This window comes from Lithobates pipiens, unplaced genomic scaffold, assembly GCF_037356315.1.
Source record: "Lithobates pipiens isolate NorthernLeopardFrog02 unplaced genomic scaffold, aLitPip1_a1.2 Scaffold_28, whole genome shotgun sequence".
Lineage (NCBI taxonomy): Eukaryota > Metazoa > Chordata > Amphibia > Anura > Ranidae > Lithobates > Lithobates pipiens.
The window spans coordinates 185,189,941-185,210,138 of NW_027507789.1; the positions used below are offsets into that span (position 1 = coordinate 185,189,941).

Below are 20,198 nucleotides of genomic sequence, written 5' to 3' on the forward strand. Positions count from 1 at the left end.
ATCAGTGCCACCCATAAGTACTGCAGCCTATCAGTGTCACCTATCAGTGCCCATCAGTTAAGGTTAACGTACTTACTTTCTTTTTTATTATTTGTTTAGCAAAAAATAAAAAATGCAGAGGTGATAAAATACCACCAAAAGAAAGCTCTATTTGTGGGAACAAAATGATTAAAATGTAGTTTGGGTACAGTGCAGCATGACCACCCAATTGTCATTTAAAAAGTGACAGCGCTGAAAGCTGAAAATTGGCCTGAGCAAGAAGGTGCGAAAGTGCCCGGTATTGAAGTGGTTAAACTTCAGCTTTAGCAGTCGAAGACGACTTAACCAAAACTAGATGACATTTTGTTTTGTAAAGCACAGTGTATCATTCCCATGGTTTCGTTTCATGAAACAGTTTCACTTTTTTTTTTTTTTTTACATCATTTTTTTTCCTATCTCAGTGCTGCGGATCTCCTCCAGTCTCTTCCAGCCATTTTCTTAAGGCCCCTTTAACATAGGCTGTCCGATCAGGTCCGCCTGTCAGTTTTTCAAGTGGACCTGATCAGACCCTCCAGTCTTCTCTATGGAGCGGCGGAAGTCAGCGGACACCCGTCGCCATCCGGTCCGACGTGGTCTGTCAAAAACAGACGGATGGTGGTCCTAAACCCCATACGTCTGACAGATCGGATCAGATGGAATCGCATGGAAACGGACAGGCGGTCCGTTTCTATGCGATTGCCCCATAGAGGAGAGTGGGACTGTGTCCGTGCCCACTTTGCATAGCGGAGCAAAAGGATGAAAAAGCTTAAAGAAGCTTGAAAAAGACACAAAAAATAAGAGGGGAAGGTTTGTGGAAAAATATTTATGCTCAAAACAGCTAAAAGGAAGCTCAAAAAGGAGCTCAAAGAAGCTCAATAAAAACAAGCAAAAGAGCCAAAAAAAACCACAGCTGAAATAATAGCTCAAATGCCTGTAAAAGCAGATTTTTAAAAAAAATATTTAGCTGCAGTGTGCATGAGCCCTTAGGCACACATTTAACCCCTTGATCCCCCTTAGATGTTTAACCCCTTCCCAGCCAGTGTCATTAGTACAGCAACAATGTATATTTTTAGCACTGATCACTGTATTAGTGTCACTGGTTCCCACAAAGTGTCAGAATGTCCGCAATATCTCAGTCCCGCTATAAGTGATTGCCGCCATTACTAGTATAAAAAAAAAAAAAATTCCCATATATTTACCATAGATGGTAAATGCTTTAACTTTTGCGCAAACCAATCATTATACACTTACTGGGATTTTCTTTACCAAAAATATGGAGCAGAATACATATTGGCCTAAATTTATGAAGAAATTCGATGATTTTTTTTTTTAAAAATGATTTTTTTATTGGATATGTTTTATAGCAGAAAGTAAAAAATAATAATCTAAGAACTGGGCGATAGTGAATCATGGGGAAATTCATTTTATTATTATATTATTCTTCTTTATATTTATAGTTAAATTTATTATTTTATAATTTTTTGGGTTTCAAACTTTACCATACCCGGGGTGTCTACTAGACTCTGGTTTGGGCAGATTTAAGTGCATTATTACTAAGAATTACAGGCCTACAATATAAAACACCAAATTTCTATGCAAAACAATTGTACCGCTTTTAGTTGCAAAAATCTGACATAATCATACCGCCAGGGTGGCTACTATAGGCTTCAGCATTCCTCAAATCCACCTACAGATTTAATAAAATCCCAATTTTGTAAAAATCAGTTGACTGTACATATTGGAAGGATCTCTAACAATCTTGTTGCAGAGCGCCAACTGGGTGGTTCTGCATTTGCTAAAAATACACTCGCCTTCCCTGTGTCAGCACTTTGATTTTGGATGTTCTGTACAGAGGAAGAACGAATGATCCATACTGGAGTCTAGCCTGCCAAAACATAGGGATGCGCTTTCTGTGCTCAGGATAATGCTATCCATTTCAGGCTTTGTGGTCTGAGAAAAAGTAGATTTACTGCAAACACTGAAAGACTGGAGCTTTCTGAGTTTACATTTAAAGCAAAGGAGCGGCAAGTGTCTAGACTGGAGTCCCCCTTTAACTCCAGACTTCCTTAGCATACCCCAAAAAGTAGGCCTTAAAGCAGAGGGTCACCCTAAAAAATAGCATTAATATTCTTTAAAAAAAAAAAATTTGGAAAAAAATGTTTTTTTTTGTTTTGTTTTTTTAACTTAGCAGAAACCCCTGTTGCTAGGCAGTCTTCCTAATCTGCCTCTTCCTATTCTGCAGCGATTCCTCCTCTTCGGCAAGCGGCCCGCGTGTGTGTCCCAAACACAATCAGGCCATTCACAAAGCGGCACGCGGCTCGTGCATTGCGCAGTAGGAAACGGGTAGTGAAGCTGCAAGTCTCCACTGCCTGTTTCCCTTCGTTAAGATGGCGGCTCCAAAAGCCGATCGGGGGGGGGGGGGGTTCCACATTGCGGGCTCGCTGGACAGGTAAGTGTCTTTATTAAAAGTCAGCAGCTACAGTGTTTGTAAAAAAACACATAGCGGCCAGAATACCCCTTTAAAGAGGAAGTAAAGCCTTAATAAAAATAGACCCTGCAAGGCAAAGGCATAATGAGCTAGTATGCATAGCATACTAGCTCATTATGAATAACTTACCTGAGATGTAAGCCCCTCGAAGCGACCCTCGTCGTCCTCCTCTGACGCCGCCATGAGGCGAGGAGTGACATCCGGGTATCGCGGCTCCAGCGCTGTGACTGGCCGGAGCCACGATGACGTCACCCCCGCCAATGCGCGCGGGAGCTGCCACTAAGGGCATGATTGCCGTTAGCAGCGGCATGCTTAGTGCGCCATAGACAGCAGGGCCTGTCATTTGCAAATATCTCCTAAATCGTGTAGGTTTAGGAGATATTTCTTGGACCTACAGGTAAGCCTTAATCTAGGCTTACCTGTAGGTCTAAGTGGTCTGTAAGGGTTTACAACCACTTTAAACAGAGCGTCAGAGAGGTTTCCCAACACTGCTTCTGTGGGCGTCTCCGATGACGAGGATGTAATGGACATAATAAGAATGGATGTAATAAGAATGGGAATGAGGGACGCCTATTAGCAAAAGCATATAGGCATAGGACACATTTTATATATACAATTATATAAAATCAGTCCAAAATGAGGGACAAATGAGGAGGAAAGAGGGACTTTGTTCCAAATGAGGGACAGTCCCTCGAAATCAGGGACAGTTGGGAGCTATGAGACCAGGAGTGTTCAAATTACGGCCCTCCAATTGTTCAGGAACTACAATTCCCATCATGCCTAGTCATGTCAGTGAATGTCAGAGTTTTACAATGCCTCATGGGATGTGTAGTTTCGCAACAGCTGGAGGGCCGTAGTTTGAGGATCCCTGGTATAGACACAGCAACATAGTACAGTAAATCCTTGGTTTGAGAGTAACTAACTTGGTTTGAGAGCGTTTTGCAAGACGAGCAACATTTTTAAATACATTTTGACTTTATATACAAGCCATGTCTTGATATACAAGCAGCGTCATGTTACAACTGAGTATAAAAGAGAAGAGAGGCGCCTAATTCAGGCCATACATGGTCGAATTTTAAACAAATTTTCTTTTCAAAATTAGAAAGTTTTTTTTTGTGATCCGATGGCACCACCATTGTTTTTTTAAATTCGGCCGACCAAGCCTTCAATTTCACCTCATGTTGCTACAGAAAATAATTTTCATGGCTGGGAATCTTCTTTTCTCTCCGTAAGTTTGCTTTTCTTATTACATTTTGCTCACGATTCTCCCATCATTGATTAGAAAATCTTTTTTCAAAAAATTTCCAACATGTCTGATTCCTCAAATTTGATTTCCTCATGAAAAAAAAACAAAAAAAATAAAAATAAATAAAAAAAATAAAAATAAAAAAATCGTCTGTTGCTGCAGCCCACTAATGGTGCGAAATTCGTACGAAAAAATTCTTAGATACGATTTTCGAAAGAAAATTCTTTTGAAATTCGAACCATCACCGGCATAAGCAGCAATATGGTTACATTTATTGAAGGTATAACATTTAAAAACTCACATGGTTAATGATTAAACAGGCACATCTAAGTATGCAGGCATCTGGGGTAAAGCTGTTCACGTAGACCATCCTCCTGGAAAAAGTTAAAAACAGACCTATAATCAATTGCTACTAGAGATGAACTCCGGTGTGTTCAGATCCTAGTCTGAACCCAACCTGAGCGATCCCAATAGGAAGCGGTCACTGTCCTGGACAATAATACGTGGCCGAGGCATTCCCTGCCCTGCAGTCGTGCGTATACAGGCCACTAAATATGCATGGGGTTGTGGGATGGGGAAGGCCTCGCCGCATATTATTGTTCCAGGACAGTGACAGCTTCCTGACATGATCCCCATAACTAAGCTCGGGGGGGGGGGGTGGTGGAGTGAAACGCGTTGGGGCATGGCCTGGTTGGAGTCCAGGCTGAGGTTGCCGCTCCATTCATTGCAGCAAGACACCATAGATGTGCAACTTTCAGGGGGTCACCCTTCCTTTCTCACTCAGGTCAGCGCTTTACAATGTAGAAGGGAACGGTACAATACAGAAGGAATGGGGGGTGCGATACCCTGTTAACCTGAAAATAAGACCTAGCGTGATTGTCAGGATGGCTGCAATATAAGCCCTACCCCCCCAAATAAGCCCTACCCTGAAAATAAGACCTGCAAGGACTTTAGGGTTTATTTGGGGGCGTAGGACTTATATTGCAGCCATCATCACAATCGCGCTAGGTCTTATTTTCAGGGAAACAGGGTAGTAACAAAACATATGGTGGCAGCCGCACTGCGGGGTCCTTCTCTAGATGTCCATGTCAGTGCCTGCATAATATAGACCTTTCCTATTGGCTGTGCAGAGGCAGGGTCCTCTCAGAATCCAGAAGAGGACAATGTTATTTCAGTGCTGGATTAGCAAAAGGAGCACATGTACCAAATAATGGCACAGAGCCTGGAGCGTTTGCGGTCACGATTTTTGCCACAATTGTGCCATAGTTTGAGGTGCCATTAAGAAATAATGGCAATGCAAACGCGTTCCCCTCGCGATACTATTCCACCCACGATCCGGATCGCTCAGGTGTGAACACAGCCCAAAGTGTATGTCTGGGTAAAAATGCATATGCAGTACATCTCTGCAATGTTATTTCTTGAAAAATGTTCAAGTACAAATTAGTACCTGTTGCTCCTGCCATAAAACTGAGTGACCGACTTACTTCCTGTAATAAGCCGACAACACATCCTCTGCTACACTAACGTTCCTAGCAGTGTTGTCAGCTCAGCTTTCTGAACAGGAGATGCAGATATGAAAAAAGTGAGACAAAGGAGAAATCGGGACTGTAGTTTGTGAAAGCGGGGACTGGAATTAGCTTCTTGCTTGGGAAAATTAATATAGACCTCATACCCTCATACCTTCATTGCCCAGCTCTCCTAAACGGCCTTTCTCCTGGCAGCAAAAATGCTTGACACGTGAATGCACGCAAACACATCTAGGCGTGTCATGCATAGCTCCCAACTGTCCCTGATTTTGAGGGACTGTCCCTGATTTGGAGCAATGTCCCTCTGTCCCTCATTTTGGTCTAATTTATATAAAATGCACTTTTTATCCATCAAAATGTTTCCCAGAGCTAAACCTTTCATCCAATTTCTAAATTGCTGCATTTGTAAATTTCAAAAGCCAATAAAAGGAATAGTAGAGGTAAAAAAATATATATATTATAATAATAATATAGCCCTTGTGGGTTTAACTAATCTTTTATTTTTGGTTATTACTCCTTTAAGGGGGCGTGACAGGGGGTGTGTCTTATGCCTACGTACTTTTACTAGTAGGTGTCCCTCATTCCCATCTCTAAAATGTGGGTGGTATGCATCATGTGCTTGGGTGTTAATTTCATTGACTAATAATTATATTATTATTCAGAATAATAATTTTATTTTGACCATTGAAATGAATACTCAAGTGCTTGACAAAACTAAACTTCGGGATATGTCAATATTGTCTAAATACATTCACCATGTATTCTTCCTGGAATCTCAGTGTGCTTTGTGGATTTCTTCCAGGTCTGTGCAGTAATCCAGTTCTTGAATTTTCCTCTGTGCAGGAGCTTCCTGTAATAAAGACCGGTCACTGCTGCTCTCTCTCCTTGTGCATGGCGACTGGTCTTGTCTCCGCCCCCCTCCAGTCGTTTTCAGCAGGCAGTCTGTAATGGGTGGAGCCTGCTGGATCCATACAGCTCAGGCTCTGTACAGCACAGTGGTTGATGTCACTGCTGCTTTTATAAGGTAATATCTGGGTTTTCAAAAGCAATTTGTGCAGACAAAGTGGATTCATATCCTTTTTTGGCCATTGAGGAATATATTTATATGAAAGTTTGTTTCTGGGGTTCAGCTTTAATGAAACTGTTCTAATTTACATTACCAGTACAGGCATACCTACCAACATTTTGAGATGGGGATGAGGGACACCTACTAGCAAACATATGTAAGCATAGGACATAGGACAAAAAGGTTCATTAAATCCACAAGGGCTTGTTTTTACCACTACTATTCCTTTATATTGGCTTTTAAAATTTACAAATGCAGAAATTTAGAATTTGCATGAAAGGTTTAGCGCTGGGAAACAGATAAAAAGCAGATAAAAAGTGCATTTTAAATAAAACTGTATAGATCAGACCAAAATGAGGGACACATGAGGAGCAAAGAGGGTAGGGTTGCCACCTTTTCTTTAAGTCCACCCCGTACACTTTAGCGGCACACAGCTATTTTTATTTTGTAGTATAACCTATACATGTATTTTGCTATTAAATAACATTTCTAATCATATGAAGTGAATAACAAGAGTCTCTCTTTATGTAAGAGTGCACTGAGTTCCCCTTTTACATCTGAACTCGCAGAGTTCCCTTTCAAGGTAAGGGAGAACTCTGGGGACTCTGACATAAGGGATGCTCTGGGAACCCTGATTTAAGGGGGGGAACACTGAGAACGCTGATGTATGGAGAGGACCCTGATTGAAGGGAGAACACTGTGGCCTCTGGTGTAGGGGAAATCTGATGTAAGGGGTGCTCTGAGAACCCTGATTTACCTTAGTGTACCCACTCAGAGGCAGGAGATAGAAAGGGGGAAACTTCAGTCACAGACAGGGATGGATGGTGAGCTCACTCACCCCTTGGCAGTTAGCACCTCTCATCCAGAGGCTGCTAAACTTCAAATTTAAAGCCTGCACTTTCTAAGGAGTTTGGGCAGACCCAGAGGGGTAAGGCCGGGAGGAAGAGGTGCAGATCAAGCCCTCTCTCCTCTTCCATCTGTATGTGTGTTGGGGGGTTGTTAGTGCTGGCTTTGGGCAGCATGAAAGAGTGTGTGAAATGGACACTCTCAGCTTAGACAGCAGCCCTGCTGGGAAGCCATAGTCTAGTCTGAACAATGTGTCTGGGTTTCAAGCAGTCTGAAACCCGGACACATGATTCCAAACCCAAACTGTCCAGGTGAATCCCGGACAGGTGGCAACCCTAAAAGAGGGATATTGCTCCAAATCAGGGACAGTTGGGAGCTATGAGTACAGGTCTGCAGTAACATGGAATAATAAACAATATCACTAGTTTGGGGTTTGATTACACCAAAATCCCCACGTTCACTGTGCAGTTCTGCATGCGTTTGTGTTTATTTTTCCATTATTTTCTCCATTTACATGCATTTGTGGTGCGTTCACATGCAAAATAATGCAGCATGCATGTAAAAGCACCACAATGGTGTAAATAAAGCCAATTGAAAACCATTTATTTTTAATGCATATGCGTTCATACTGCACATAAAAATGCATATGGTGTAAACAGGCCCTGAGTGTCCTTTGATTGGACTAAGGTCATCACTTGCTGTAAGTTTCCCATTGTATAATGACGGTTGTTTAAACTTGATAGGAACGTTAAATATTTAAGCAATGTTTTTAGTGTTAGAGTGGGTGGAACAATACTTTGAAGATAGATTGCTGTGTATCATATGACACCATCCCATCCACCCACACACAGGCTTGTCCTGGTTGCATTATTACTGCTAGTTAATAGAAATGCTTAGACTGTCGTTTGCCTGGCTGATATTCCATGGTGTATGACAGATTTACTTTCACTTCACCTTGGATGTACCGCTGCCGCCACCGTGCTTCTTAGATAAATAGAACTGCTTAATGCCTTAGTTATCATATACAGTGGGGAAAATAATGATTTCATCCCCCGCAGTTTTGTGAGTTTGCCCACTTACAAAGAAATGAAGGGTCTAATAAAGAAATGAAGGGTCTAATATTTTTTATCATAAGTGTATTTTAAATGATAGAGACCGAATATCAACCAAAAATGCAGAAAAAAAAAAAAAAAAAACCCACACAATACAAATGTTATAAATTGAGTTGCAGTTCAGTGAGTAAAATAAGTATTTGATCCCCAAGCAAAACACGACTTCCTGGCAATCACAGAGGTCAGACGTTTCTTGTAGTTGGTGACCAGGTTTGCACACATCTCAGGAGGGATTTTGGTCCCTTACCCACTTCAATACCATATACACTTCAATATTAACAAGGAAAAACGTGCCCCAGTTGAAGTCCAGTTCGGACGAAACGCGTAGGGATGCTTCTCTCACTTCCCATATTGCTTTTTAATTACGTGATCAGATGCTTTTATTTTTCATGTTTTGTTACTATTTTTGTATATTTGGCATTTTTTGCAAAAACGCCAATTTGTATTCTCGGATCTACACCATTGGGAGCCTGTCTCTTATGTTTCTACATGCCATTCGCTCCACATGAACATTGATCGATTTGAGAAACAGGCATTTGGATGCCTTGGGTGTTAGTGCTTTGGCCTGCCGAATTCCCTAGAAGTTTGTGGGCGGTGAAAGACCTCATACAGCCGGTCGCTCCAAGTGATTATCGTTCCATGTTTGTAAGATCTGGTGTCGCTGACATACAGGTCCACCCTCTCTGGTAAGAGTATTTCATCATATCTGTTTATTTGGATTTTACTACTCCTCAAAGTACAGTTGACTGCTGACCTTCGTCATATAGGATTGACTTCCGAGTTTTGAGAACCCACTATCCATCCTGAAGAACTTTTAGTGAGCTCTTCCTTTGTCTTCAACATTTGATTTGATTTTAGTGCCACATTTTTTTCCTTTTTACTTCAATACTAAATCCTGCTGCGTTAACCTCCGCAACATCTCCAGAATTCGACCCTTTCTGACCAATGACACCACAAAGCAGCTCATTCACTCCTTGATTATTTCCTGTCTTGACTACTGCAATTCTCTCCTTAAAGTGGTGTTGCCACCAAAAAATTAAAAGCTGCTTAAAATTCGTAAAAAAAAAAAAATTGGCAAAAAAAAAAAAAAAAAAATTTATACTCCCATCTAAATACCGGTTGCTAGGGGGTCCCTCGTAGTCTGCCTTCTTCATTGCCCGGGCTGGTGACATCACTTCCCCTCACGCCGTACATTCACCTGGGACCTGTCCCAGGTGACTGTACAGCGGATTACGGTGCCCTGCGCCGCTCGCGCATGCGCACCCACTGCGCCGCTCGCGCATGCGCACCCACTGCGCGGCTCGCGCATGCGCAGTGGGTGCCCGGCTGTGAAGCCACAGCCGGGTGCCCACAGTATGCATGACGGCGCCGCGAGCGGAGCGGGGAACGAGGGAGGGGCTTCGTTCCCCCGCATTGCTGGACCCTGGGGCAGGTAAGTGTCCAATTATTAAAAGCCAGCAGCTGCAGTATTTGTAGCTGCTGACTTAATTTTTTTTTTTTTTTTTAGGGAGTACCCCACTTTAATGGCCTACCCTTACGCAGGCTCCTCCCCCCTTCAGTATATTATGAATTCTGCTTCTAGACTAATACACCTCACTAACCAATCCGTGACTGCCGCCCCTTTCTGCCAATCCCTTCACTGGCTTCCGTGTAAAATTCAAAATGCTAACCATAGCATACAAGGCCATCCACAACATCGCCCCCATTTACATCACCCCCATTTACATCACCAACCTCATCTCATCCCCTCCGCTCCTCCCAGGACCTCCTGTTCTCTAGCTCCCTTGTTACCTCCTCTCATGCTCGCCTTCAGGACTTCTACAGAGCCTCTCCCATCCTCTGGAATTCCCTGCCACGTTATATCCGATCAGCCCCTAACCTGTACATCTTTAAGAGATCCCTGAAAACTCACTTATTCAGGGAAGCCTATTCCACACCCACCTAACAACCCCATCAAATCATTCTCTGCATCTATTACCTTTTGTACCACCACCCCCTCCCGTTAGAATGTAAGCTCTACGAGCCGGGCCCTCCTGTCCCTTCTGTATTGAACTGTACTACAATTGTGCTGTCCCCCCTCTACAATGTAAAAGCGCTGCATAAACTGTTGGCGCTATAGAAATTGTGAATAATACCGGCTATAACATTTTGAATGACAGTTGTGCGGTCATGCAACACTGTACCCATTTTTATCATTTTTTTCCCCACAAATAGAGCTTTCTTTTGCTGGCATTTGACCGGTTTTTACTTTATGCTATAATAGATATCCCAATTTAAAAAAAAAATAAAAAAATCTCAGTTTAGGCCGATTATGTATTCTTCTACAATATAAAAAAAAAAAAAAGTTGCAATAAGCGTAAATTTATTGATTTGCACAAAAGTTAAAGTAGGTTAAAGTAGGTTGATTTATGGCATTTTTATTATTATTATTGTGATTTTTATCATGACTGACATTGCGGCGTACAAATGGGACACATTTTACACTATTTTGGGACCAGTGACATTCATACAGAGATCAGGGCTATAAATATGCACTGATTACTGTGCAAATGTCACTGGCAGGGAAGCAGTTAACACTAGGGGGCGATCAAGGGGTTAAATGAGTTACCGAGGGAGGGATTCTAACTCTGCGGGAATGGGATAGACTAGGGGAGGAGACCGATTGGTTCCCATATACTAGGAACACATGATCTGTCTCCTCGCCCCTTACAGGATGTGAATCTGTGTGTTTACGATCGATCGTGGGTGTGTGGAGGACACCCTATACCAAACGGGAAGCCGTGGATGTAATATGATGCCTGCCTAGGATGGGAGATGCCATCTGCGAATGTCATACGACTATGGGCGGGTACTGAAGTGGTTGCAGATCTTCTCCAAATCCTTAAAGCCGAGTTCCACCCAAAAATGGAACTTCCACTTTATGCACTCCTCGCCCCCTTACATGCCAGATTTGGCATGTAATTTTTTTTTTGGGGGGGGGGGGGGGGACTTCCTGTCCCACTTCCACCCAGGGACAGCCAAGGCGACTCCTCCTTTTGCCTTAGGCGGCCCCTTCCTCTAGGCGATCTCCTGGGACACATGACAGGTCCCAAGAGATCGCCTGTCCACTCCGGGAGCGCAGCGCGACTCGCGCATGTGCCGAGCGGGCCCGGCCGTGAAGCTGAAAGTTGTCACGGCCGGGTGCCCACAGCGGCATGGAGGCGCCAGAGGAGGGGGAGAGGAGCGACACTCGGTTCGGCCGCATCACTGGACCGTGGAACCAGTAAGTGTTTATTAACCTCCTCGCGCCCGCCCTATAGCCGAATGACGGCCGTAGGGCAGGCGTGTTCGTCCGGGAGGCCGTCCCTGGACGGCCTATTGTTTACTTCCGCAATGCGCGCCGCCGCGGGCGCGCATCGCGGAAGTTCTGTGTTCGCCGTGTCCCCCGGGGACAGGCAAACACAGATCGCTGTAAACGGCCAATCACAGCGGCCGTTTACAGCGTGATCGGCGTGTCCAATGGGAGATGATCTCATATGTAAACATATGAGATCATCTCTCAGCGCCGCTCTCCCTCCTCACACAGAGTGTGAGAAGGGAGAGATGAACGGCTGCAGCGGCAGCCGTTCTGCTTCGCTCTATAAAAAAAAAAAAAAAAAAAAAAAATGTAAAAAAAAAAAAAAAAAAAGTGCCATTTATCCTCCCCCAGCAGTGCCATCCATCCTCCCCCAGGAGTGCCATCCATCCTCCCCAGCAGTGCCATCCATCCTCCCCCAGGAGTGCCATCCATCCTCCCCCAGCAGTGCCATCCATCCTCCCCCAGGAGTGCCATCCATCCTCCCCAGCAGTGCCATCCATCCTCCCCAGCAGTGCCATCCATCATCCCCAGCAGTGCCATCCATCATCCCCAGCAGTGCCATCCATCCACCCCAGTGCCACCTGCCCCCTGTGCCACCTGCCCCCAGTGCCACCTGCCCCCAGTGCCACCTGTCATCAGTGCCACCTGTCATCAGTGCCATCTGTCATCAGTGCCATCTGTCATCAGTGCCACATAGTGCCATCTGTCATCAGTGCCACGTATCAGTGCCATTTGTCATCAGTGCCACCTGTCAGTGTCACGTGCCATCTGTTGTCAGTGTCACGTGTCATCAATGCCACTTATCAGTGCCATCTGTCATCAGTGTCACGCGTCATCGGTGCCATGTATTAGTGCCATCTGTCATCGGTGGCACGTATTAGTGCCATCTGTCAATAGTGCCACGTATTAGTGCCACGTGTCTTCAGTGCCACGTATTAGTGCCACGTATAAGTGCCACGTGTCATCAGTGCCACATATTAGTGCCATCTGTCATCAGTGCCACGTGTCATCAGTGCCACGTATAAGTGTCATCATTGCCACGTATCAGTGCCATCTGTCATCGGTGTCACGTGTCATTGTCCTGGTGCTTCAAAAGTGTAATAAATAGTCAACAAGTTAGATGTGTAATTTATGTTCCTAGAACAAGTGATGGCGCTCCCTGCATGTTGGGCCTCTCTATGTGGCCAGGCTGTGAAAAAGTCCCACACATGTGGTATTGTAATACTCAGGAGCAGTAGCAGAATTTTTTGGGGGGTGTCATTTGTGGTATACACATGCCATGTGAGAGAAATAACCTATTACAATAACAATTTTGTGGAGAAAAAAAAAAATGAAAAATCTTAATTTTGCAAAGAATTGTGGGAAAAATATGACAACATCAAAAAGCTCACTATGCCTCTTACTAAATACCTTGGAATGTCTACTTTCCAAAAAGGGGTCATTTGGGGGGTATTTGTACTTTCCTGACTTGTTCGGGTCACAAGAAGCGAGATAGGCCACCAGTACATCAGATGTGATCAATTTTGTGCGATTCGTACCACAGCTTGTAGACTCTCTAACTTTCACAAAGACCAAATAATATACACTAATTTGGGTTATTTTTACCAAAGATATGTAGCAGTATAAATTGTGGCCAAAATTTATGAAGAAAAATTAATAATTTGCATAATTCTGTCACAGAAACAAAGAAATATGCGTTTTTTTTCAAAATTTTCGGTCTTTTTTCATTTATAGCGCAAAAAATAAAAACCCCAGAGGTGATCAAATACCACCAAAAGAAAGCTCTATTTGTGGGAAAAAAAGGACAAAAAATTCATTTGGGTACAGTGTTGCATGACTGAGTAATTGTCATTCAAAGTGTGAGAGCACCGAAAGCTGAAAATTGGTCTGGGCAGAATGGTGTTTAAGTGCCCAGTAAGCAAGTGGTTAAAAGTCAGCAACTACACTTTTTGTAGCTGCTGACTTAACATAAAAAGCCTGGAACTCCACTTTAAGGTTTCTTTGCTTTCGCTTTGGCAACTCACTTCAGCTCCCTCCATAAATTTTCTATATAAATTAAGGTCTGAAGACTGGTTAGGACACTCCATGACCTTAATGTGCTTCTTCTTGAGCCACTCCTTTGTTGCCTTGGTGGTATGTGTTTTTGTCAGGCCCACCTTCAGTGTTCTGGTTGAGGGAAGAAGGTTCTCATCCAAGATTTTACAATACATAGACCCATCCATTGGCCCCTCAACGTGGCAAAGTCAGCCTGTACTTTTAGCAGAGAAACAGCCCAAAGCATCACGTTTCCATCTCGGTACTCGGCTGTAGGCATGGTGTTCTTAGCATCATAGTCAACATTTTTCTTCCAGAAAGTAGTACGCCATTAGGAGGATTAGTATCCCATCATTGGCATCAGTGGGAGAAATAGTGCCTCATCAGTGGGAGCAACAGTGCTCCAAGGGTCAGATAAAGGGCCGCAGTTTGGAGACCCCTGATTTAGATGTTCATTGGCAGACTTCAGAAAGCCCTGTATATGTGCCTTCTTGAGGAGAGGGGCCTTGTGGGGGTCGCAGGATTTAAATCCATGGCAGCGTATTGTGTTACCAATGGACTGTTTGAGGACTGTGGTCCCAACTGCCTTGAGATCATTAGTAAGCTCCTCCCATGTAGTTCTGGGCTGATCCCTCACTTTTCTCTTCATCATCCTTACCCCATGAGGCAAAATCTTGCATGGAGCTCCAGACGGAGGGCGATTGATGATTATTTTCCATCTATTAATTGATGGTTATTTCTTCTATTTGTGAATAACACAAATGTAATAACAGCTGGTACCATATATTTTAAAACACAGTATGGGCAAAATTAAAAAAGGACATATACAGTATAATGCCGTCTGTCTCTTGTTATGTTTTTATATACATTGACCATATCAATAAAAAAGAAAATAAATGCAAAAAGTCACATTCCCTTTTAAACACAATGCAAGAGTTTTATTTTATTTTAAAAGTTCCCCAGGTACTGGTAATAAAACAAAAAAAACAAAGATAAAAATTTTTGTGTCCAAAAATTGAGTATGCGCCTAATGATAGGATGTGAACACTACTAAGACCCCTTTCACACTGAGCTGCCACAGGCGTCAGCGGTAAAGCGGCGCTATTTTTAGGACCGCTTTACCGTTATTTTAGCGGCGCTATTTGGCCACTAGCGAGGCAGTTTTAACTCCCTATAGTGGCCAAAAGGGGGTTAAATCCGCCTGCAAAACGCCGCTGCAGCGGCGCTTTTCAGTGGTAAAGCAGCGCTGCCCCAATGCTTTCAATAGGCAGGAGCAGTGTATTCACCGCTCCCACACCGCTGCAAAGAAGCTGCTGGAAGGACTTTTTGTGATGCCCTGCCAGCGCAGCGCCCCAGCGTGAAAGCACTCGGACTTTCACACTGGGTTTGCAGCTGAGGCTTTTTTCGGGCACTATGCAGGCGCTATTTTTAGTGCTGTAGCGCCTGAAAAACACCTCAGTGTGAAAGGGGTCTAAAGGTCCATGGTGAAATAGTCCAATATGGAGGGGGGGGGGGGGGGGGGATAATCCACTAATGGCTGCTGACTCTTATGAAGCAGGCTCTGTTTAAATGTGGAACTCAAGAAAGGAAGAGCGCCTCTAAGTGCAGTACCAAAAGGACATTTTATTAAAAACAGGCTAACACGTGATGCTGGAGGTAAAAGGACTCATATAAAGGATTCCACTGGGCCGTGAGATCACTCAAACTGTGATTAATAGCCGCCAGGAGCCATCCTGGGAATCCTTTATACAAGTCTTTTACCTCTAGCATCATGTGAGTAGCTAGTGTTAGCCCGTTTTTAAATGTCCTTTTGATACTGCACTTAGGAGGCGCTCTTTTCCACTGGTAAAAAAAACAACAGTTGAAGATTCAATACTTGGGCCTCATGCACACGTGGCCCTTTAATCTATGCCCCGTGCAAGGCCATGTTTACTGGCACCCCCATGCTGGCAGTCCCATAGCTGTCAATTGGGTTGCAGCGACTGCACGGACACAGCTGCTGCTCCCAGTGTGACATCCGTGCCGGTATAGTCATACCTCCCAACTTTGAGATGGCAACAAGGGCCAGCTATTAGCAAAAGAATGTAGGCATAGGACACACCCCCTGCCATGCCCTCTTAAAGAAGAATTCTACAAAAAAAAAAAAAAAAAAAAAAAAAAAATGGTTAGTTAAATCCATAAAAGTACTTTTTTTTTTTAAATCGCTGATATTCTTTTATATTGGCTTTTGACATTTACAAATGCAGCGATTTAGAAATTGGATGAAAGGTTTTGCACTTGGAAACGCTTTAAAAAAAAAAAAAAATAGTACATTTTATATACAACTATATAGATCAGACTAAAATATGGGACAACTAAAGAGGAAAGAGGGACTTTGTTCCAAATCAGGGACAGTTGGGAGCGATGTGTATAGAGCTGTGAACACGAACCTGCTTGGATGTCATATTGCGAGCAGCGGCTGTATTCATGCAGCCGCTACATCCCAACAGACAGCAATGGGACTACCGGCATAGGGATGCAAAGGTGTTAAAACACAGCCTTCCATGAGAACAAGACCTTACTTTCAATCCAGTACTGTATTCAGCAGTACATCCTTTTGGCCACAAGATGTCCTCAGAAACTTTATTTTCTGCTTTCCCCCACTAACAGATTTGTTACCTGCTGATCTATTGAACCAATGGATCTATTTTTTTTTTCTACTTCCCTTACCAGGGTGACAACACTGCTCTAAAATGGAAATGTAGATTTTAAATAGACTTAAAGAAAGCAATAAATCTCAACCCCAGCTAACGCTTTTTTTGTTCATTTACACTTAGGCCTCTTGCATACTCCTGGCTTGAAAACGCACAATTTTCAGGCATTGTTTTTTTTTTTTTACTGATCTAAGAATTCAACCCATTGTTTTCAGTAAGCATGTTCTGCATATTGATCAGTAAAAAAATAAAAAAAAAATAAAAAAAAGCAAAAACAGAAATCTGAGTTGCCAGTCAGTATTTTTGTGCGTTTCTTCCCAAATGCCTCCTGCTTGTGTGTGCGCACCGACAATATGCCCAAATACTAAATGATATACAGACCATCCTCACATTTTTCTGCCAGGAATGTCTGATGCTCATATATCAATACAGTGTACAAGAGGCCCAACAGGTTTTTTCTCTTTTAGAAAAAAAAATAAAATGATTTAGGAGTACTGTTTTTAACCACTTGAGCCTCGGAAGGTTTTACCCCCACTTTTTACAATTTGGCACTGCGTCGCTTTAACTGGTAAGTGCCCAGTCTTGCAATGCTGTATCCAAATGAAATTTGCGTCCTCCCCCCCCCCCCCCCCACACACAAATAGAGCTTTCTTTTGGCGCTATACGATTTTTATTTTTTGCACTATACATACACAAAAAAATAAAAATATATATATTTTTTTTGCTATAACAAATATCCCCAAAAATGTTTTTTAAAAACAAATTTCTTCATCAGTTTAGGCCAATATATATTCTTCTATATATTTTTGGTAAAAAATCCCCGTGCTGGTGCTCGTGCACATGATCGCACGTGGCCGTCAGCAACCACCGGAGCCCCTGCAGCACATGTGCGCCCTCTTAAAGAAAGCTGTACGGGATTTTGCACAGGGGAGCCATTCTGCCCCCGTAAAAAGACATGAGCTGGTCGGGGACCGGTTAAACAAGACATAGGTACGCACTTTTTATTTCACACAGTCTGACACACCGCAACAACAATCTCGGTAAAGACTCTCTGACGGAACAGGTACAAATAGATGAAAAAATAGGGCAGGTCAGTAAATGTCCTCTTCACTTTTAATTCAACTGGTGACCAAATGAGAAATTGTGGGAGAAGCAGAGAATGAAAGAGGTGCTCACTTCCCAACACCCCATGCCAACTTTCCGTCCATCGGCTTCGGGTGCAGGCGCTGGCATCCTTACTAATTGAAACATGAAGTGAAACCTTGTGTCTTCACAGCCTGTTTCCTATTGCGCATGCGCGAGTTGTGCGGCTCTTTCTGAATGGTCCCATCATCTTCTGGAACACACACTGGTCCCAGAAGGCAACTTGGGGGGGGGGGGGGGGGGGGGCAAAATAATAAAAAAACAAAAACAAAAAAAACAGCGGCAGTGACGTCACCGTGGGACAGAAGTCCTGAAGAACATAAGAGATAAAAAAAAAAGGTATGAAAAAACAAAAAATTTCCAAAAACGAGGTGGGTGGGGTGTGTTTATGTTTTGTAAGGAGTTCAATGTTTGCCTGGAACTCTGCTTTAAGCCCTGGTTCACACTGATGCGATTTGAAATGCGATTTGACATTTCAACTCGGTGGCAATGGCACTGTTCTAATTGGTGCGACACAGCGCCACATTTGTGATGCCGCACGGATTTAAAAAAGTAGTTTCTATACTACTTTTTGCAATTTCGGGGGTGTGCGATTTCCATTGACATCTGTGCAGAAACCCACAAAGAATCTGAAATCATCGCCAAACTCAGGACCGACATGCGGGAGTGAAATCACTTGAGCTGAACGCGCACAGCTTCATACCCGCAGCTCAGCGTGAACCTGGGCTAAATGAAATAAATGTGAGGCTTATTGTAATAATGGTAACATAGCACACTCTAGTGGAAAACAGTGGCAGTACACTTCAAGCTATACTCCAGACCAGGAATTCTTGAAAGTTTTTAATTCAAAGACCCAAATAATAAAACTATACCCAAGAAGAGAAATATTACGAAAATGTCAGAAAAGCTGACAAAGACAGATAAATAAAAAAATAAAAATAAATGCCCATATAACACATTGCAGGCACGCTTCACCATTTCTGTAAGCTTAACTATGGGCTCTTTCACACAGGCGTTGAAAATAGGCAGTTGGGTCGTATTTGTTTAACGCTTCCTGAATGCCTATCGATGTCACTCAAAATTGTTACATTAAGGAGCAGATGGAAGTGTTCACATTACAGCGTTAGCATTGTCATGCATTGAGGCAAGGCAAAAATAATGCTGCCTGCGGAGTTTACAACTGCCTCCATTCACTTCTATTGAAACGCACCATAAATGTGCCTATGGTGTTTACAATGCATTTAACAGACCACAGTCCATATTCCCAGTGCTGTAGCGACCCCCAGCTGGATGTTGTTGTACAATATGCAGATATTCGCCAGCACACCAAGGATCATCGATTTCCTCAAATTTTCCCCAATATTTTCAAACGGCTTTTATTTCAGGAAAGATCACATGACAGAATGGTGTAGTGCAAGGTTTCGGAGCCATGCAGGACCACTTTGTCAGGCATGCGATGACACAATGCGTTTAAAAGGTGCGGTTGCAAAGCATCAAAAGTGATCATTTTATATTTTAGCCTTGTACAAGATCAAAAAAAAAAAAAAAAAAAAAAATTATCAACACATCACATAGGTAGGGCATTTAAGGAGTGTTGCCTGACGCGAAAAGCCATGAAAGCCTGTACAACACATCCAAAATGCTCATTAACGCTATTGGTGCTTTAAAGCGGATCTTCACTGCAACTGAGCATCACAAACCCCCCAAAAAAACAAACAAAAAAAAAAAACACCATTTCATTTATTTTTACCACTTCAGCCCTGGAAGGATTTCACCCCTTCCGGACCAGGCCATTTTTTTGCAATTCGGCACTGCGTCCCTTTAACTGACAATTGTGCGGTCGTGTGACGTTGTACCCAAACAAAATTGTCCTTTTTTTACCCCACAAAAAGAGCTTTTTGGTGGTATTTGATCACCTATGGTTTTTATTTTTTCCTGCTATAAACAAGGAGCAACAATTAAAAAAAAATAAAAATAAAATTAACTATAAGCTATAATACTTATCCAAAGAAAAAACCCTAGTTAGACTTACCGTATATACTCGAGTATAGGCCGACCCGAGTATAAGCCGAGGCCCCCAATTTACCCCCAAAAAACTGGGAAACCTATTGACTCGTGTATAAGCCGAGGGTGAGATATGCCTGTCCATCCCTGTGTGTGTCCGTCCATCCCTCTGTGTCCGTCCATCCCTGTGTGTCCGTCCATCCCTGTGTGTGTGTCCATCCATCCATCCCTGTGTGTGTGTCCATCCATCCATCCCTGTGTGTGTGTCCATCCATCCATCCCTGTGTGTGTGTGCGTCCATCCATCCATCCATCCCTGTGTGTGTGTGTGTGTGTGTGTGTCCATCCATCCATCCATCCATCCCTGTGTGTGTGTGTGTGTCCATCCATCCATCCCTGTGTGTGTGTGTGTGTATCCATCCGTGTGTGTGTGTGTGTGTGTGTGTGTGTGTGTGTGTGTGTGTGTGTGTGTGTGTCCGTGCAGCCTTGTGTGTCCAGCCTACCTGTGTCCGTCCGGTCCCGTCCCGAGCCTCCGTGTCGTCCCGTCCCGAGCCTCCGTGTCGTCCCGTCCCGAGCCTCCGTGTTGTCCCATGCCAGGATCGCCGCTCTTCGTCGGCGCCCTGGCGGCCATTCCCCTGTTCAAAAGCCGCGCCTCCGCCTGTGATAGGCGGAACACTCAATTTCCC

General features: G+C 43.5%; 1 long non-coding RNA gene across 1 annotated transcript in view; it reads right to left on the minus strand.

Annotated features, from left to right (window-relative positions):
- Window positions 1-1,505: 1,505 nt before the first annotated feature.
- Window positions 1,506-20,198, minus strand: part of LOC143935920 (uncharacterized) — a 34,367-nt gene continuing 15,674 nt past the window's right edge. The window contains exons 2-3 of the long non-coding RNA XR_013263588.1: window positions 4,054-4,126; window positions 1,506-3,841 (exon numbers count right to left, since the gene is read on the minus strand). This is a non-coding gene — a long non-coding RNA (uncharacterized LOC143935920). The remainder of the gene's footprint in view (window positions 3,842-4,053; window positions 4,127-20,198) is intronic.